The 22,167-nt window shown below is 39.4% G+C and overlaps 1 long non-coding RNA gene across 1 annotated transcript in view; it reads left to right on the top strand.

Annotated features, from left to right (window-relative positions):
* The window catches only part of LOC127529195 (uncharacterized), a 76,159-nt gene that overhangs the window by 40,628 nt on the left and 13,364 nt on the right, over nucleotides 1–22,167 (top strand). The window contains exon 4 of the long non-coding RNA XR_007935879.1: nucleotides 5,928–6,119. This is a non-coding gene — a long non-coding RNA (uncharacterized LOC127529195). The remainder of the gene's footprint in view (nucleotides 1–5,927; nucleotides 6,120–22,167) is intronic.

The raw sequence follows: 22,167 nt of genomic DNA, 5'->3' as shown, positions 1-22,167 counted from the left end.
TGTTTTCTTTTTATTCCCTTTTTAAAAATTTAGTTTCAACCAGCTAGTAAATCAATCATTCATTTATTCACTCCCTTTGTAACCCACTTATCCAGTTCAAAGTGAACAGGAGCGTTAGGTGCAAGGCATAGAACAACTCTTAATGGAGCACCAGTCCATTGCAGGGTCCCCTCACTCATTCTCAAGGGGGCAATTAACTTAAGATGCACATCTTCTTTCAAATAGCCCAGCTTACAGCAAGTATGAGTCCAAGATGGTGTATAGGTTTATATGGTCAGTATTGTCACTTGTGAAATTATCACTTGCTTGAGCTAATCAACATGCAGCATGTCACCATTCTCCATTTACAGGCCATGCATAAGTCCTGACAGTAAGAGTACAAGCAAGTGATTGGAGGGAATTCAGTCCAACAAGCTTGCTTCATTAGGTAGAAGCTATGTTGTCTTTGCTGTTTCCTCTAGTTTATTTTTTCTTCTTAAATGTCACTTATGTTTGTAGTTTAGCTGAATGACCGTTTCATTTTTTCAAGATTGTGATGAACCTTTGACGTGAAGAAGTAGTCTTGTATTAATATGTCTTTTATTTTCAAATAAAGGATTTTTAACATGTGTAATATAGCTGGGAAAGCAGACCAGGATACACAGACTAAAGGTTGGGGTACCAGCCAGGTCACCCCTTTTAACTAGAACAAAAATAGCAGGTTTTTGAGCCTTCATATGAGAAAATAAAATGGCTTCAGTCATGCCCTCAAACATATATAAAGTTAACAAAAGAGATGGAGCTCTGTCCTACTTGAATGCCAGTCCATATGATGCCACCTTCTGGGAGTGGCTCTGTTTTCTAATGTTCGCGGTCAGAAGGAGCACAGCTTTCTCAGCTACGTTTTGGCAGGGATAGGCATCCTTCTTGAGTGGCTTTTCACTGCTATGGGGAAAAGAGAAGGTAATTTTAACGTCAGCACCCCTCTCTGCCCAGACTGGAGCTGCTTACCATGTCAGAGCCAGGTTCACATGCGTGACAAACATTATCAATGTCTAAGAGTCGGCTGAAGCCCTTCTCTGTTCAAGACTAGGTAGTTCCAGTTTTGTCATCTGGTCAGAGTTGGAAACACACTTTAATTCTGCAAGGTACTTTGCTGCTTGTGAGCAAATATGATCATACCTATAGTACCAGCCGCAGGAAGAAGTTGTGATAGCAGACACTAAAAAGAGTCTGGATGTGACCAGGCAAAAAAAGATGAAAACAGCGAAATCAATAAAACTAAAAGTTATGATATGATCCATTAGAACAGTCTAGACAAGAACAGGCTGTTCAGCCCAACAACGCTCGCCAGTCCTATCCACTTAATTCTTCTAAAAAACATCAAATTGAGTTTTGAAAATCCATATAGTCCTACTGTCTACCACACTACTTGGTAGCTTATTCCAAGTGTCTGTGGTTTCCTACTAGGCTTATGTGGGGTTGATAGAGCAGGCTGAGAGTGGAGTGTGGAGTGTTGGGATGCAGTTACAATGTTAACAGTAGAATTTAGAGAAGTTCTGCATGCATTAGGAAGTCGGTGTGTAGAAGTTGTGGCCTGCAGGTTGTGCTCCAGCTCCCCAAACTCGACACAGACAGACTCAAGGCACAAGTCCAGGACAACACACAGGCTTTATTTAGTGGGAAACGTTTCCCAAAATATTTCCCCAAAGCACAGTCGTAGTATAAGCATGAATAAGCACAGTAACAAAAGCACAAAGCAGCACACTCTGCAATGTGCTCTTTTCCTGTCTCTGTGTCTTTCTTTTTGCTTTCTGCCTCCACTCCTCCTACAGCAAGTGTTGCCCCTCTTCCTCCTGACTCTGGCTTCTGGAGCAGTGGCAGCTGGCTCCTTTTATCCTGCACCCAGGACACTTCTGGTGGTCCATTAGCATAGTCTGGTAGCACTTCTGGATGAGGTGGAAGCCCAATGAAATAGGGCCCCATAGTCTGTACGGCATCCCCCTGGTGGCACCCATGGAAGCCAACAGGGCTGTGCAGAACTCCAACTACCATGAAGCTCTGCTCTATTCTGCAACCCAGAGGGGGGCTCCCATCTTGCGCTCTGGGGGAGATCATGCACTGTGCATGTCCTCTCCCCTGGTCTTTCCACTAGAGGGGTATCCCGGCCAGGTAAGGGCATCTGCCGTCTGTCACAAAGTCTGTATTCTCAATGAAATATAACTGTTGAAATAACTGGGTTCATTTTCTACTGTGCTCAACTGGTTGGCTAAAGGCAGGGTGATTGTAATGGAGGAGCACTACTTGATAACGTACGTTTGCCTGATTGTATAGCATTTCTTTATGAAATTACAGAATGCTCAGGCCAGGCAGAGTAACCAGTTGTTCTCGATCAACAAAGCTATGACTTTGCTTGTTATACTCGACCACGGACCACTGAGGAATGCTTGTAATATTAACTTTTTTGTTTTTCCTCTTCTACACTAGTTGGCCACATCTGAATTTTTATTATTAATTGGAATATAGATTGGCATGACATGGTTACTGCCTAGCCAAAGCTGTTTTACTGTTTATTTGCAGTAACTTGACATGCATTTTTATATTTGTAATTCTTGTAAACTGGTATACTTTGCTGCTGTTGTATTATGCTTATTAATATGTACAGTATATGCATTCTGAACGCTATACAGGAATAAACTGAACTGAACTAAAAACGGATGTTTGTATATCTTGTCAGCATAAAATCCAGATGTGCGCCTCCCCATCCCTCTGTGCTCTTTTCCTATTAATTTTAAGTGTATAATTTACTTGAGATTGGTTCAACTTGTCTTCTTTTTAATATAATTAGTTAAAGAAATACAGGAGTCTCTGTCTTGTGTTTCTAATCAAGAAGCAAGTGTCTGTTTTCTGTGTGTTTCAAGTCTAATAAGAACACCGTATTACAACTCCTTAAGAAGAAAAAAAAATGTTCCATTCTACACAAATTAGCGAAGGTCCTTGAGGGCAAAGTGACAAGAGGTTACTCGTAGACTATGTGTTTAATTAATTGAAAAATGCTCAAATTGCTTTTACAGTTGTTAAAAAAAGTAGAATCTGTGTTGCCAGGACTCAACCATAATTAGTACCCGCGGGAATTAAATATTTAGCATTAGTAATGTTACAGCACTTAGGACACAAATTTCTATTTTCGTAATGAAAGCAATACAGCGTGAGTGGAAACGGCTGAAGCGACAGCTGTGACAAGTGAGGCAGGCTGGGATATTTCAATAAGACACCTCATTGGACAGCAAGCCTTGGCACATTAGTCATTTGTAAGAGATCTGCAAGTTTAATTCCCACTGGTAACACATTACCCAAACTATTTAGATTTCTAATTGCGTGAAGAACGAATGTTCCTATGAATGCCTTTTCGAATGTGGGTAAAATGTTATTACCCCCATCTAAACACACAAATAAACTGACACGGGGTTGTAGTTTTGTCGGACTGAAATGTTGATGATATGAGAAAACGAGGGCTGCCTTGTTTGTTTAAACTTGAATTCCTTATCGTCTGTAATTGCTTTCAGAGAAGCAACATGAAAAGTCAGATATTGGTCTTTAATGAGCTGCATTGGTAGATGGCGGGAGACCCTCAGGGATTAATTCGCCAAATTAACTAGAGAGAAGTATTTGGTTTTGGACACTATAATGGCTGAGTTCTACTGTGGGCCTTGTTACGGACCTGTCTCACATTCCATCCGCAGACACTAACGGACGGCTGTTGTGACTTTTCTCCTTGTCAAAAGGTATTAGGTTACCTGCTAATAAGAAAATATGAAGGTTATTTAGACTAAAAGCATTTGCTGTCTGTACCCGGTGGGCCTTAGAGGAATACATGATAAGTGGAAGGAGTTTTGGTCCCAGTAATTATAAACCAATATGTTTGCCTATTAATGAGGTAATGTGTTACTTTTAAAATGTTGCTGTTAGCTGTTTTTTTTTTCAGTTGAAATTCTTTATAAGAAAATGTATTTTTGTTTCCCTTTCTTTTCCTGTTTTTTACCTGGAAATGGTAGATTCAGCTTGGCAAATTCATAGTAGCAGCAGAAGAAAAAAATAAAAAATAGTCACACTGTGATAAAACTGAGACAAAAAGTGAATCATCCCATCCGATACTTTATTCTCATTGTGCATCTCCTTGCTTATCCCACTAAATCGTGTTTTCTTAAGTTTGCACCAAGTGGTTACAATGCAGGCTTCCGGTCCACGATGGGACATTAATCCATCAGGGCTTACCATCTCATACACGCGCTGATGAGGCCAAATTAAAGTTGTGGGTTAACTTTAATACATTGGTCTTGTGGATATGAGGATAAAACCAAGGGACAAGGGAAGTGGGGACATGAAGACATGAAGTGAATCTGCCATAAATCAAGAATTTAGTTTTAAATCAATCTCTCTATGCTCTTTTGAGTTGTAAGCGGCTATAAAAGACATTTGCAACTATTCAAAACTGCTCAGAATAATTGTTTGTACCCCCATATTTTATGTGAAGCTCGATTTGTGGTTTCAGTATCCATCTGAATCCTGTCTAATGAATGACTGCCGTGTGTACAACAGACATCTTAACTCTGAATTATTACACTATTTATTTATTTACTTATTGTAACATACATACACACACAAAGACCTAGTGATTTGTTGTTTCATTTCACTCCAAAGTGAATCCGTTCCAAAGTGACAGGCTAATACAATAATGGTGTAGGATGTTCCACATCAAGAGTTCATTATGGTCAAAACTTCAGTGCCCATTGACACATTTATCTCATAACTGCAAATTCAGGTACCCTCATGAGCCCATTATCGTCTTGGTAGATACTCAGAAGTTTTGGCTGCTGCACCACCCTCAAGTTTTTTAATTTTTCTGTTAGGCTAATCAAGGCCACTTCTTGGTTCAACTCCTTCTTCCATCTGCACATCCATATGCAGGCAGCCTTCTCATATACAACTTAAACAATTTTCACCGGTTTTTGCTGTCCACCTGCCTACATCATTAAGTGTTTCATCCATTGTACAGCCTTTTAGGATGAATCAGAGAAACATTTGTCTTTAATTACACCTTCAGTCTCTTAGATACTAACACTTGGACACGCTAATGAAATCTGATGAAAAAATACCTCTATTTTAATTGATATAAAACTCTATCAATCGTTTTTGATATTCAAAAACAGCCTTTATGTCATTTTTTGGTTTTGTTTTTAATTTTTCAGGTGGGACGTCACTTGGTTCAGCTTATACACAGAAGCTCGAAGTCAGCCGCTCATGCGGTAACATAGTGTATGTCTGAAGACTGAATAGTCATGAAATGTGACTCTGGGTTTGTAGTGCCAGTCTGCATACTTATTGTTTAGTTTATGTAATGCTTTTTATATTCAAATACAATTAAAAATATATTGCATTTATCATATTTCATTATCTAACTAAGAATTTTGTTTTTTTCACAAAATGTTGGTACAAAAACTACTGTATATATGTTTGAAATATCAACATGTTTAATTTCCTTCATTACACATGTCTGTGGGTTACCTCCCTTATAGATATTTATTATTTTAACAGAAGGTCTTAATGAAAATGCAAATGCATAGATTTTCATTAAGATTATAAAAGGAAAATTTCAAAGCAGTAATTAGCAGTATTAGCAGTATTAGTGAAACATGGAAAATGAAAGATGTTTTTCCTTCTGTGCTTTTCAGGACAAAATCTCTGAAACCTTTTTCAAGCTGACTTTAAAGGGATCTAAGGGTTAAATGTTACCTGGGAGGGTCCGAAAAAGACAAAGGGAGGTTAACAAAGGTTCAAAAGAGCAGTATTCAGTACACAATGTCTCTCTATTTGTGTAATAACTCTCTGTCATAAATACAAATCCTTTTTCTTTTTTTCTTTTCTTCTGTCCATTAATATGGATTCAGCCAAAATGAGTACAGATGAGGATCCCAGCCAGTCATCTCAAATATTTCAAAGTTTCTGGAAACAAGAACAATATGCCAGTTAAGAATAAATGAAATGCTAGAAAAGCAGAAGAGCATTGTTTTCAAAATGCTGAAAGAATGAAGGAGCTTCACTAGTCACGATACGGCAGGCACACACCTAATGAAGAAGAGGTAAAGCTAGCTGCTTGCCAAATTTTATTATGTTTTTGCCTGTCCTTTTTATGCCGTATTTACTGATGTGTGTTACTTCAAAGTCACAAGGGTCCAGAGCCTATTCTGATCATGTCAGGGGTAAAGAAGAAAACACATTTGATTGGGGTTCAGTCAGTCTTAGGGCACAAAGATAAGTTCATTCACACTCAGTCATCCTAGAGTCAGGTCTGAGCTGGTAGGTGTTGAACTCGACTTACACTTCCCACCCAAACACAAGGAGAATATGCCTGTTTCACAGACAACCACCATAATATAATGATTGTGCCACCTGCAGCCCTGAATTCGGTTAAACAGGTTTAAGTGTGTCTATGTATAGATGCATATATTCATACCCATATGCACTTCTTCTTCTTCTTCTTCTTATCATCTTAGTATTTCTGTAAAACTTCATCATGCAGATTTAATAAAGGATGGGTATTTTATTATTTGAATTATTTAATGCATAAATTATTTTCATAAAAGACTGTCATCATTTAAAAAATAAATTTGCTATTTTTTTTTTAGCAAAGCAACAGGAAAGCATTATGAATTTCACAAACAGGAAGACCAAAGCTACCAAAAAACTTGCCTAATACTATACTTAAATTCATTTAACTAATTTATTGAACAAAATTATATAAGTCAAAAACTCTATGAAGTTTTTATAAATAACAAAAAAGGAAAACCAGGAAAAAAACATGAAAAACCAGAGATGATAAGAAAAAGAACTTCCAAACAGAAAATAACAAAGTGAACTCATTTTAAGGCAATTATCCACACTTTCAAAATTCACAAAATATAAATAACAAAAAAATAAACTAAAACCAAAGAATCCAAACAAGCTAAATCATCAGAAGACTGAAAATCTTCAAAAAGGGAGATACACAAGAGCGCAGTTACTTATGTGATTTAATGCCACAGCAAAATAGCAGAGGCAGCAGGTTTATTAAATCAGATCTTAACTATGGTCTGTAGAAGATCAGCCCGGCTACAGACAGACACACAGACCCACAATGTCCAGAACACACACATTTATTTATATAAATATCCTGCACACAACACCGTGCTCCAATACACCCGAACTCAGTGCCTTTCCTCTGCCACCTCCACTCCTCACTTGCAAGCTCTGTCTACTCCCACCCGACTCCGGCTCCCTTCCTGGAGTGAGGCAGACTCTTTTATCCAGGTGCTCCCTGATCAAGTTCCGACAGCACTTCTGGGTCTGGCAGAAGTGCTGTAGACCACGGCTCTGGAACTGTCCAGGCGTCCCCTGGTGGTGGCCAAGGGCCCGCAGAGGGTGGAGCTTCTAAGCTCCAGTCACGTGGCCCTGATGTTAACCAGGGGGGCTGCCCTCTCGTGTCCCGGGGGAGGTACTGCTGGTGATATGTCCACTCCCCCGGTCCTCTCCTCAAAAGGGCGTCCCGGCCGTCTATCACAGGTCGTAGTGACTGTACCAGTTGAGGGCTATAAATTAATTAGAGGCCCCACAACTACAGATAAAAAGCATAAAGAAGGACAAAAATAAAAAAAAACACACACACATTAAAATGTTAGGGCAACAAACACAAAGGATCAGCGGAAAATGACGGACTCAAAGAAACTGTAAACAGGTGAGAGGCACAGCAAAAGTCTGAAGAGAAAGTTGCTTATTTTCTTTTTCCATACCTTACTGAATTTTGTCTTTTTCCCCAAATCTGGATTTGATAGATAGATAGATAGATAGATAGATAGATAGATAGATAGATAGATAGATAGATAGATAGATAGATAGATAGATAGATAGATAGATAGATAGATAGATAGATAGATAGATAGATAGATACCGTCTTTTTCCGAAAATAAGACACTGTCTTACTTTCTTTTTTGGTCCAAAATATGCACTAGGGCTTATTTTCGGGGGAGGACAAAAATAAAAGTATATTTATATATTTTTATTTAATATTTATTTATTTTACACAGAATACAGAAATTAAAATTTATTCAATTACAGTCATGTCATCTTCTTCTGGAACATCGTCATAAATCAAGATTTACACCCCTGGAGTCTTCCACAATTCCCTTTTTGTACTCGACGGAATAGCTCTTTCGTTTTGTACTCATTTTAACTGCGGTTAAAAATTATTCACTTTATAAAAAATAAAATTATGTATGAGGAAATAATCAGACTTACAAGACTGAAATGAACAAACATTGTATCTGCACTGTCGCTCAATGTAGACTGCTGCCTTAACGAACAATTATTTATAGTGTGCGCCAACGACGCGTTCCGTCGCATTCTGCATATGCATGCCCCCCCCCACCCCCACCCCACCTCATTCGACCATACTCTGCGATACGCGCGACGCAGTACAACACAGCAGAGCAGAGCGGACACAATATTTATGTATTCATGCTGCCTTATGTTGTATTTTTAAGATAAATTCCAAGAATTAATTTGAAACGAACTGTAGAGGTAAACAATGAATTTCTCGGAATATTTTATTTCAAACATTTCTCTGAAATACGAGTATTAGGGAAGCTAAACATACTTAATAAATCAACAGCATTTTTTAACGAATTCTTTTTTTCACATTATTTTAACTAGGGCTTATTTTCGGGGGAGGGCTTATATTACAAAAAGTTCCGAAAATCTCGATAGGGCTTATTTTTGGGGGATGTCTTATTTTCAGAAAAAGACGGTAGATAGATAGATAGATAGATAGATAGATAGATAGATAGATAGATAGATAGATAGATAGATAGATAGATAGATAGATAGATAGATAGATAGATAGATAGATAGATACTTTATTAATCCCAAGGGCAAATTCATATATATTGATTATGATGAAACAGACCAATGGTTTACCTTCGACTCGTAAGTTCATTCTATTTACATAACTAACAAAAACCAGCAACGATAGATCGACAATGGACAGTAATGCCATCATTGTCCCATACTGGGATGTAAGGGTTAGATGAAGTACTAGTGCACTTAAATGAAACAGTTTAAATGTGTTCTTACTTAAAATCAGTGCATTATTTTGTTTAAACAAACAGTACAAATCACTTCACCACCAACAAGTATAGAATATATAGAAGGTGCTTTTTCCATTTAATCAAGCAGTTGTTTTTGTTATTAAGACAAATTTATATTTAAATACAAGCTTTATTAAAAAACATATTGTGTAAATAACAAAATAATAAAAGGCTACAAGCTGTAACTGCTTATAAGAATGAATCATTAATGTTGTGTGGCCCAGATGTGGAAGATAAGGCTGACAGCAAAGAAGCAGTGGGCAGCAGATGAGCAAAAACATAACAAGATGACGGTCTTTTACAAATCAGTTATACTTGTGAATGCAATGTCTGCTTTTTGAAGCAATTCCAGCAAAGAGCATCCTTTACATTTTCTCTCTCTACTCTGTCGTTTGGTTTGAAACCATAATATGTAATGCTTTGCAGTATATACCGGGCTGCACGCCTACAGTACCCATGATACATGGTTTATGTTGTCACTGTGTGTTTTACAAGGAAGCAATCAGGTAAAATGTGCAAGTGTATGTATTGTTTGTTTCTAATACAACTATTAACTCTGCACACCCACAGAATATATTAGTGAGTTCAAAGTGCAGACGTTTTGTTTGACTTTGACATGATATCCTTCTTTCATTGTCACTTTTTTTATTGTTCTTACCTAAGGTCACTAACAGGGTAGCATTGTTTTGTCAAGCCACTTGTTCCTAAAACACTGCGATTGTAACTAAGGGTGGAAACTGTCCAGTCATTACTCAGAGAAATGCTGCTTGATGAATTTGATTTTCATGGTTTTAGAAAGCATGCAGGGAGTGGGCACAACGTCTTTAGTGCTGATTTGTCTATCCATGTAGCGCCTATGCATTGGTTAGTCTGGAAGTGTTCCTTACATGATGATGTAAGGAACATCATCATTACCACTGCAAGGAACATCATCATTACCACTGCAAAATTTTCAGATTATCAGTATTGCTTGACTATGTTTTACCATTGCAGAATGCTCAGGTTGGTCCACATCACTGATAACATTCTGCTGTCTCAAAATTAAATAAATCTTGCCAATAAGTCAGATGTAACACAAATAAGGAATTAAAAGTTCACGCCCAAGAAGATCACATCTTCTGATTTTTACAATTTCAGGGTATATATATCATTGATTCTGGGACAAAACCCTGTGCTTTGAACTGTCTACAAAAAAAAAAAAATCATGACATGTAGCAACAAAGATGACTGGACAGTCAAAAATGGAGAACTGCTTTTATATATACCAGACCAAAGCATCATATCGAGATCTATTAAAATAAAAACAGCTATTTTAATTACTCTCAAACATATCTAATATTGTTTAGCATGAACCTTTAAAGAGTATCCACATGCAGCACATCATCTTCTAGCACAATTTAAGTTATAATGATGCACTGGTATTAATGTATCTGTATTATACTTTAACATTCTTAAACCCACATAATCCAATTCAGGGAGGTAGGAGTTGGCCCTGGGCAAAGCCCCAGTCTACCTCATGGCTAAGACATACACACTCGGAAAAAGAGTGGGCTGAGAGAGACAGAGAGTAGACCAAACAGTTATTTGAATTATTTTCCCAGAGGAACTGTTTCTTTTTCACTTAAATATTGTGGTATGCAAAATATAATTAAGGTGAAAAAAGACCCAACATGATTTGTCTCAATTTCAGTCTTTGCATCAACAAAGGGTGACATTTCAGTAAGGATGTTGGTGTTTTAAAATCCACTGTATGTACATCTAATTATTTTCTAACCAAGTTCAGGGTCACACTGAGCCACAGCTTTTTCCAGCAGCACTACATGGAATGAAGGAAGTAAGCAGGGCTGGATTAACCATACAGCAGAATAAACACGTGCTTAGGGCATCAAGGGAAGGGGGGCATCACAGACATTTTCCATTGCTGGATTTACCATGGACCATATGGTGCAAAACTGCAAATGGTGCAGCTGAACCAGGTCCCACAAAAAAGGGCTCCCACATTAAATGAAAAAATTGCATACATGTATGTACAATAATAAAAGTAATAATGAAATAATAATAATAGAGATTAATGGTATATATTATTCTTGGGAACACAACAAAATTAAAAACTTGTCAACCGCCACACTGTCCACCAAGGCTCATGTGATTGTTCTTGTCTTGGTCGTGTCTACTGTCCCGTTCAGTCATCCACTGAGAGTGAGTGCAGCTCATATCTATGGGGGCACCAAAATCTTTCAAGTGCTTAGGACTTTTAAAGATTTTAATCCAGCCCTGGAAGTAACCTTGGACAGTAAGACATACTATACATGTAGCCCCCCATTTATACATATATTGTAGATAAGGGACATAGAAAAGTAACAAGCAAAATAATTTTACAGGTTAATATAGATAATACACCTTATCAATTTATTTTCTTTACTTTTAGCCTTGTGAGGCCATATTGTTTTCAAGTTCAAGTTTTTTTTCAGTTGTATAATGCATACCAAATTACACGAATGAGGACAAATATGACTTGATACAGTATTATTTGCTAAACATTTAATAATCAGCAATCTTTTTTATTTATTATGTTCACAATATCAAAATTATATTAAATAACATTTTCATTTGAATGCCCAGATGGGACTGAGTGGTCATTTAGTGTTACAACCCTTAGGTGTTAATTTTTTCCAGCATCCTCATCAGCTGCTTTTTTAATTTTGTTCTCCTGTCTGCCAATCTGAACAAAGCATCTGTTATCAAATCAGATGCTGACTTTTATCATTATAAACATTAGAGACTTGCAAACCAGGACTTCTTCCATTCTAGTTCTTTTAACGTTTCATGAATTTCTCGTTTACTAATTGCAAAAGACTTAGAGTTTAAGTTATGCAGGAAAATATGGTATTTGAGGTGAGACACAAAAATATGGGCTTGGGGCTTTCCAGGAAAACTGTCTGGAGGTCGGCCGAACGTGAATCATAGAACTATATCCCCTCCTACACGCCCTCTCAAACCACTGACCGGCTAGGTATGTCCTGTAAATACCCCAGTCAGTATTTGCACAACAATCGCTACACGAATTGCCGCTATAATAATGTCTGGTGAAAAAATCGAACAGCGAATCAACATCAAATTTCTCGTAAAATTGAACAAAATGGCCGCAGAAACTTATGAAATGATAAAAAACAGTGTACGGTGATAACAGTTTGTCTTGCGCACAAATTTTTGAGTGGCACAAACATTTCAAGGAAGGACAAGAAAATGTGGAAGATGTTCAACACCCAGGACGAGAGAGGGGGTGAATGCTTCACCAAGACAACGCTCCCGCGCACAATGCTTTTTCTGTAAAGCAGTTTTTGACTGACAAAAACATTCCTGTCCTTGGTCATCCTCCCTATTCACCCAGTTTAGCTCCTTGTAATTTTTACTTGGTCCCGAAAATCAAAAGTAAGCTGAAGGGAACACATTTTTCTTCAATGGATGAAGTGAAGACAGAAACAGCAAGCCTGTTGAAGAGCCTCAAGCAAGAAGACTTCCAGCACTGTTTCAATCAATGGAAGATACGTATGGAGCAATGTAGAGATCGGGAGAGGGAGTAAATAGAAGGTGACAATGTTTAGAATGCTGTAATTCATCAATAAATGTTTTTTTTTTTTTACCAAAAAACCTCGTATATGTAAATATTGCTGTTGCTGATCATTAAGCACCTCCCTCATGAGTCTTCCACTGCTTTTATCTGTGCATATGAACAGCAACCAACCACTGCATGTGTGTCATCTGTTTGATGTAATATGTTTTAACAGAATGCTTTTTTATGCTTTATCCACTAGAGGGCACTAGGCATTAAAAAGAAAGGTAAAATATACAGAAGTGAAGTTATTGAGTGTGCGTTAATACAAGTAAAGACAAGAAACTTTATGTCCTTTTTAGAGAAATTTTAATTCTACTTTATGTAACCAAAATTCCACAGATATATTGTTGCACTTTCCTGATTGACAAAAAGCTATTTCTGTGTTACTACTATTTGTCAAATGTCAGCATTTAACTGATGCACAAATCTTTGCTTGGTCTTGAAAGCATTTTGCTTATTAAAGCACTTTTCATTTTCTTCTTTAAAGAATTTCCATGTCCTGCGGTGGGTTGGCACCCTGCCCAGGATTGGTTCCCTGCCTTGTGCCCTGTGTTGGCTGGGATTGGCTCCAGCAGACCCCCGTGACCCTGTGTTCGGATTCAGCGGGTTGGAAAATGGATGGATGGATGGATGGATGGAAGAATTTCCATGCACCAACTCACAAATGTTCTTTCACCCACCTCACATTTCTTGCTCTTTCTAAGCCTATACCACTCTCAGAAGCAGTGAACTGGCTTAAATCCTTCTTTTTCACCATAACTCCTGTTGATTATTTTTTTGTTTTTGAGTACTGATATACCAAATGAAAAGGAGCCAATTGTACATCTGTTAAAAATAATTGTAACCACAGATCTTTCAGACAACTTATAAATGGCCCTAAAAGAAAAAAGCCCCATATAAACTTGCAGAAAAAGACAACTTTAAAGATAAAGTCAAACCTTAATTGGCATGTTTGAAACCCAGCTGTTTTGATACAGATAACAGAATACCAGGTCACCAGTATCCAAATTAGTACAGGATGGTTTAGTAATTTGTTTAGGGTCAGTGGTGGACACTGGTGGGCATTGGCAGAGTTTAACATTTTAGCTCTCAGTTAGGAAAACCACCAAAAATGATTGCATTCTTTTTTAGAAACACATCTGAACCGTTACATGTTAATATCGCATCCAAGTCACATATCATAAATTGTTTATGATATAAAGTCTCAATATAAATTAAATCTCACATTAACGTGTTTCTTTGAAATTACCATAAGTAAACAACTAACATTACTTTAGTTTGTTTGTCTACTTACTTTAATTTTGGCAAAATAAGTAATACCTTATTTTTTAAAGAAATTCATAATTTTATGCATGGCGTAACATTCAGGTGCTGAGATGTGACGTGTTAGGGGTCCATGGCAATATGTAGTATTAAGAGTGTTCAGGCTCCTTGTGGGTGTGGGTGTGGGTGCGGGTGCATGCGAAAGTGTGCACAAGGGGTTCCAGAGGGTTGATGGGGAGATTGGCGAGCCCACATTGACGTGCATAGAACCGACTTTCCTTGTTAGCACTCTGGGGTTCTGTGATTGTGGCACATGTGCCTGTATAAAGGAAGCACAAGCAAAACACTGGGGACAAAATAACAAGAGAGATATAGAAAAAGAAGACAAAGGTTAAAACGAGAGTGTGATGATGAAAGAGACTTCAGAGTTGGGGCAGAGCCAGTGCATGCTGTGGAATGAAGACAAGGTAGTCAGGAAGGTGGAATTGGAAGAGTTTGAGGCCAGCGGTAGAGGAGTCGCCTCGCTCCTGCTGAGTGATCTGGGAGTAGGAGCAACCAACCAATCAAAGTGGGGTCAAGGCATGGTGGAGGGAAAAAGGAGCAAGGCTCAGAGCAGCACCACGCAGTTGCTGAAGGAATGGCAACAGGGAACCTGAGCTATGTTTCAAAAAGCTGGCTGCACCTGTCTTCGTGCTGAGGAGACCATGAAGGTTAAGCCGAGACTTGTGGATATTTTAATGGATTTTATTAGTATGGAGTATTTATTTATTATTTATTTGTACTTATTAACCTCCACCAGACTAACCATTTTTATATTGGGTTATTTATTTATTTATTTATGGAAGAGCGCTGTACTATTTTGAACCCTTGCTTGAAAATAACGGCACCTTTTTGCACCTTCCTCTTGCCTGTTATGTGTCTTCATTGCCCTGCTCATCCTGTTCATGACTATCAATGTTTTTGGGCGCAAGAGGGGTACTGCAGCTGCAGCCAACCTGAACCATCACAGTTGCATTCTGGAGTTGGGTTAACTGTTTTTAACAATTGAGCATTTATCATTTTTTACTTACTTCATCAAAGAGATATTTTTTGTTTATTAAATATTTTGTCACAGTACTGTGTGTGACACGTTATTGTGGTTTGCACAGGCAGCACATTCAGGGTAAAGCTGCGGGCACACGGTTACGCACATACAACTCTGCAACTGTTTCATTTAGTCTGACTTACTACTAGGATTTGTTGTCTGACGGGGTGACTACTGTATCTGACATGTAAAAGAGGAAAATATAGTAGATTGTAGAAAGAAAACAATGCAGGACAGCATAAAGTGTTGGTGTGTCCCCGAGAACCCCATTTAATAGGAATGATGCTAAGCAAATTTAATCATCTTCTTCTTCTTTTTTCGGCTGCTCCCGTTGAGGGTTGTTACAGTGGATCATCTTGTTCCATATGTCCCTGTCCTCTACATCTTGCTGTGTTACACCCATCACCTGCATGTCCTCTCTCACCACACCCATAAACCTTCTCTTAGGCCTTCCTCTTTTCCTCTTGCCTGGTAGCTCTTTCCTTAGCACCCTTCTCTCAGTATACCCAGCATGCATCTCTCCTCTGCACATGTCCAAACCAACGCAATCTCGCCTCTCTGACTTTGTCTCCCAACCGCCCAACTTCAGCTGACCCTCTAATGTCCTTATTTCTAATCCTGTCCATCCTCGTCACACCCAATGCAAATCTTAGCATCTTTAACTCTGCCACCTCCAGCTCTGTCTCCTGCTTTCTGGTCAGTGCCATCATCTCCAACCCATATAACATAGCTGGTCTTGTAGACCTTCCCTTTCATTCTTGCTGATAACCATTTGTCATTTTGTAATATTTCCATGTTATTGCTCCTGTGGACTTATGTGGCACTGGCATTTGTGGGTCTAAAAATGAACGCCGACTTCTGTGTGGTTCTCTTCTTTAATGTGATTTGGACTGTAAGCGAGCAAACTGGAAGTGAGATCACTGATCTTCAGCAGGCTTCTGTTGTGCTCTTGGATAGGAAAAGGAGGAGAGGTTAGCGACAGCAATTCACCCAAGTCCATCCCCCATTTTGTCTGACATGCAGGCAGTCTTGTAGCACACATCCATGACAATATAAAATATAGAAGCTGAAATAACCTCCCTCATACTTGATTTGGAACAGTACACTAATCTGTAATTGAAGATGTACAAAATGTTTCTGTTGGTTTTATGGATAGGTGACATGTAAGAGAGAGAGCTGCGTAGAGTAGTATGGATTAAATTGTCGTATTCATGAATTATTAATATATTTCATTAGCTGTGGCCTTAAATAAGACCTTTTGAGAAAAAAAAACACTTATTAAAGATTTATTTGGGGAAGTTAGCCCCATTCCCCTGGCCACCCCTTTAATTCCACCCATGCTGGTGGATAATGAACCCCCGATTTTATGATTAAAGTTTAAAGCTTTCGTCGTGGAGTGTGCCTCAGCAGGCCATACATTCATTCTAGGGTGTTAAGCTTTGTTTAGTATGAATTCAGTTCTGTTAGTCACATTCTCCTGCTTGCTCTCATCCCTAAACAGCTATTACATATATATGATCCTCACGTTTTGTTGTATTTTACCGTTTAATACTGATAGAAGCTAGTTACACTGTTGCCCCATTAGGACACAATATGGGAACAGAATCCATCCATCCATTGTCTCCCGCTTATCCGAGGTTGGGTCGCGGGGGCAGCAGCTTGAGCAGAGATGCCCAGACTTCCCTCTACCCGGCCACTTCTTCTAGCTCTTCCGGGAGAATCCCAAGGCGTTCCCAGGTCAGTCGAGAGACATAGTCCCTCCAGCGTGTCCTGGGACTTCCCCGGGGCCTCCTCCCGGTTAGACGTGCCCGGAACACCTCACCAGGGAGGCGTCCAGGAGGCATCCTGATCAGATGCCCGAGCCACCTCATCTGACTTCTCTCGATGCGGAGGAGCAGTGGCTCTACTCTGAGCCCCTCCCGGATGACTGAGCTTCTCACCCTATCTTTAAGGGAAAGCCCAGACACCCTGCGGAGGAAACTCATTTCAGCCGCTTGTATTCGCGATCTCGTTCTTTAAGTCACTGCCCATAGTTCATGACCATAGGTGAGGGTAGGAACATAGATCGACTGGTAAATTGAGAGCTTCGCCTTGCGGCTCAGCTCCTTTTTTCACCACGACAGACCGATGCAGAGCCCGCATTACTGCGGATGCCGCACCGATCCGCCTGTCGATCTCACACTCCATTCTTCCCTCACTCGTGAACAAGACCCCGAGATACTTGAACTCCTCCACTTGGGGCAGGATCTCGCTACCAACCCTGAGAGGGCACTCCACCCTTTTCCGGCTGAGGACCATGGTCTCGGATTTGGAGGTGCTGATTCTCATCCCAGCCGCTTCACACTCGGCTGCGAACCGATCCAGAGAGAGCTGAAGATCACGGCCTGATGAAGCAAACAGGACAACATCATCTGCAAAAAGCAGTGACCCAATCCTGAGCCCACCAAACCGGACCCCCTCAACGCCCTGGCTGTGCCTAGAAATTCTGTCCATAAAAGTTATGAACAGAATCGGTGACAAAGGGCAGCCCTGGCGGAGTCCAACTCTCACTGGAAACGGGTTCGACTTACTGCCGGCAATGCGGACCAAGGTCTGGCACCGATCGTACAGAGACCAAACAGCCTTTCCTATGATGAAAAACAATTTTGGACGGCGTTTTCCCTTGCCCGGACGCGGGTCACCGGGCCCCCACTCTGGAGCCAGGCCTAGAGGTGGGGCTCGATGGCGAGCGCCTGGTGGCCGGGCCTGCACCCATGGGGCTCGGCCGGGCACAGCCCGAAGAGGCAACGTGGGTCCCCCTTCCCATGGGCTCACCACCTATGGGGGGGGGCCAAGGAGGTCCGGTGCAGTGTGAGTTGGGTGGTGGCCGAAGGCGGGGACCTTGGTGGTCCGATCCTCGGCTACAGAAGCTGGCTCTTGGGAACAGAATGGATTGGCTGAATAGATGCTTTTGCATGCTTTTATGGCCCTTAAATAAACTCATGAGAAAACAGTTAAGAATACATGGACCAGATAAATAATATGATAAAGTGGAAAGCTATGGCTGTTACTGTACAATCACTCAGCTTCCTCCCAAGACAGCGTCCCATGTTTGTTTTATGGATAGGTGACATGTAAGAGAGAGAGTTGCTTAGAGTAGTATGGATTAAATTGTCATATTCATGGATTATTGATATATTTCATTAGCTGTGGCCTTAAATAAGACCTTTTGAGAAAAAAAAAAAACCACATATTAGAGATTTATTTCGGGAAGTTAGCCCCATTCCCCTGGCCACCCCTTTAATTCCACCCATGCTGGTGGAAAATGAACCCCCGATTTTATAATTAAAGTCTAAAGCTTTCGTCGTGGAGTGTGCCTCAGTAGGCCATACATTCTTTCTAGGGTGTTAAGCTTTGTTTAGTATGAATTCAGTTCTATTAGTCACATTCTTCCTCTTGCTCTCATCCCTAAACAGCTATTACATATATATGATCCTCACGTTTTATTGTATTTCACCGTTTAATACTAATAGAAGCTAGTTACACTGTTGCCCCCTTAGGACACAATATGGGAACAGAATGGATTGGCTGAATAGATGCTTTTGCATGCTTTTATGGCTCTTAAATAAACTCATGAGAAAACAGTTAAGAATACATGGAGCAGATAAATAATATGATAAAGTGGAATGCTATGGCTGTTACTTTCACTCAGCCTCCTCCTAGGACAGCGTCCCATGTTAAATAGCCTGTATTTTACACACAATAAGGACTAGTACTCACTTTGAATCTAGGTATGTTTTTGTTTTTGCTTGCAAAAAGTTGATCTTAAGAGCAATGTGAAGCACAGTGATCACAAACAGAATGCAAGGTTTTATCCGGTTTCAGCTATGGGGATATGGGTGCGTGTCTCACTGTGTAATGTACAAGGCTTCTTTTTGAAAGCTCTTTATCTAAACAGCTGTCGCTCAGCAGTTTTATTTGTCATAGCAGTGTATACTTTCCACAATTGCCCGAGCTGTTTGCTTTTGCTTTATCAGTCATCAGTCCATCAGCTGAGCCATTCATAACAGCTTTTGGCAGATCATCAGAATAGTTTAGAGCCATGCAAGGAGTGTCCTATCAGCTCATGTATCTCATTGAGGGAAGCAGCTTGCCATGTTGCTCTTTTTCGCTCTTTCTTTCTCACTCCGTCCCCACCCCCTCTTTTCTGTTCCTCTTTTTCAGTTAGTCTATAAATATTACAAGCCATGCGCCGAGAGCAGACGAACGATGTGACCTTGTGGCAGAGAGCAGAGATGACTGACTGAGGCTGCTTGGGACTCTCCAGTGTCACCATTTTCTCCACTAAATATTATGTCGCAGGTTTGTAGTGAAGGCTTGTATATTGAAGTTAATTAGACAACATTTAATTTGGCCTAACATTTGTGTCAGGCAAGACTCTATAATTAGGCTGTGTGGATCAGGTTTCTGTCAGACTTGTAAGTGACCTCTCACTCTAATTTAATGGCAACTTCCATGGAGCTGCGTTACACTTATTGAACCAAATTTCAGACTGCCTTTACGCTTGAATACCAACAAAGCTGCCCTATGTTACATCACTGACAGCAAGGAAATCATTCACATAAATGTAAGGGCAAACGAATTGCCAGCCTTTAACAGCAGTATTGTCCTTCACCAATTGTTCTAGCCAGGCTAGATGAGCTGCTTTGTTCACTTAGCTAATTACTGTGCCATTTTGTTTGTGGAAAATGTTTCAGATTTCTTTTGTGTGACACTTAGGCAGAATGCTTAGGAACTGATTCAGCTTACCAGGGAGCCATCAAGAAATGCCAAAGAGAATGCCTTGGATGCTCCTTAAAGTGTTGTGTGAAACTCCTCCATATTGCAGGTTGCCTAATCAGGAGCAACCAAAGCTGTGCCCTTTTAGGTATGTTAGGTCTTCTTTCTTCCACAGTAACTTTAAACTCATTCACAACCACATGACAAATACACATCCATGGTGTGAAAGTTTATTGCTGGAGCATAGTCTGGTTATGTGATTTTCTCACGATCACACAACATGTTTGCTTGTGTTTTCCTCCCTCATCCCAAAGATTTGCAAGAGAGTTGGTGACTCTGATTTGGCTATTTGTGTGTTTGTGCATGTGTGTGTGTGTGACAGTGAGTGTGTCACTGATCAGTACTGGATCACACTTTGTGTCCAGTGCTTCCATAATAGGCTCACACTCCCCACAACCTGAAACTGGTTAAACGTAGCTAACTGTTCCTAACTGTCACAGACTCACCGATACTAAATTAAGATCCATTCATACTTTTCCTAAATCTACATGTTTATAATACTTAAATACTCTTACTCAATAATTTATAATACTTTAAAACAATGCTTCTTCACTGGTTCTTTACAGGGATGTTTGGTTCCTTGTAGATCCATTGCTTAACAAAGAAACTTTTCATTCTGGGAAGGGTTCTCTGTACATGAAATTGATCAGTTGGACTTTGAAGACGTTCCTAATATGAGGACAAAAGAGAAACATTTAAGTTATAGTAAGCTGTCTAATATGATGCTAACAGATCAAGAATACCTGTACTTAGTCTGTGTTGCTGTGTGCAGCAACAGTCATTTTAAAATCATGAAGCCAATGTTATTTCGCAAATCTATTATCATCTATTCTCAGTTATTTATAGAGCCTGTTATGGACCTAAGTAAATATAAGTTCTTTCTGGAGCTTTCATATGGATCCTTCTCTTGGAAACACTGAAAAGTGCCACTACAATTAAAATGTTTTACCCCATTCGCTCAAATCCACTGACTGTCTCTGGCTCAGATAGAACAGATGAATGTAACATTTTCATGCTGGAACAGTAAAATGTGGAAAAATCTACCAGGACGAATACTTTCACTTTAAATTCACATTCTATTATAATCCCAATTTCAAAGTAAAGTATTTATTTCAGATAAGGAAGACAGAATTGGGCACCTCTGCGACTTCATGCCAACCACGGCACTTTAACCTAATAATAAATAACTCATATTCTGAATAAGTACATTGTCTGTTCAGATCACTTCTTACTTTTTTTTTTTTTAAAGAAAGAAAGAAAGAAAGAAAGAAAGAAAGAAAGAAAGAAAGAAAGAAAGAAAGAAAGAAAGAAAGAAAGAAAGAAAGGGAAACTTCTGACTTGACAGGTCCAGTTCCAGTGAAACACTATACATACGTTTTACTTTTGGTATAAAGGAGCACCCAGCAGCATTTCTTGTCACAATTTTGCTGAATAATTCATTGGCTGAAAGTTCTCAGTGTTGGTGTGTGAGAGGAATGATGTGCAGCATTGTTCATAATGGCACTCAGTTTTGTTTTCATTCTCTTCTTTGCAATGACCTCCAGAGGGTCCACAGTGCGTCCCATATCTGTCTCTGCCCTTTTAATTAGCTTTTTGATTCAGTGGGCCTCTCTTGAAATGATGTTTCCAGCCCAGTACACTACAGGGTAGAAAATTGCACTGGCCATCAGAGAGTTGCAGAAGACATGAAGGACGTCACTTCCCCCATTAAAGTAATGCAGACTTCTAAAGAAGTCAAAGGATAGATAGATGGGAAACACACTCTATGATAGATAGATAGATAGATAGATAGATAGATAGATAGATAGATAGATAGATAGATAGATAGATAGATAGATAGATAGATAGATAGATAGATAGATAGATAGATAGATAGAAGTCATATGAAAAAGTTTGGGAACCCATCTTAATTCTTTGGATTTTTGTTTATCATTGGCTGAGCTTTCAAAGTAGCAACTTCCTTTTAATATATCATATGCCTTATGGAAATAGTAGTATTTCAGCAGTTACATTGCTGTCCACCATGCAAAGCGTCTTTTGTTATGACCAAATAACTCAATTTTTGTCTCATCAGCACTTTGTTCCAAAATGAATCTGGCTTGTCTAAATGAGCATTTGCATACAACAAGCGACTCTGTTTGTGGCGTGAGTACACAAAAGGCTTCTTTCTCATCACCCTGCCATACAGATGTTCTTTGTGCAAATTGCACTGAATTGTAGAACGATGT

Source organism: Erpetoichthys calabaricus, chromosome 9 (genome assembly GCF_900747795.2).
Source record: "Erpetoichthys calabaricus chromosome 9, fErpCal1.3, whole genome shotgun sequence".
Classification (NCBI taxonomy): domain Eukaryota; kingdom Metazoa; phylum Chordata; class Cladistia; order Polypteriformes; family Polypteridae; genus Erpetoichthys; species Erpetoichthys calabaricus.
The sequence above is the reverse complement of the archived record's forward strand: the minus strand, read 5'-3'. Positions and strand labels throughout refer to the sequence as shown.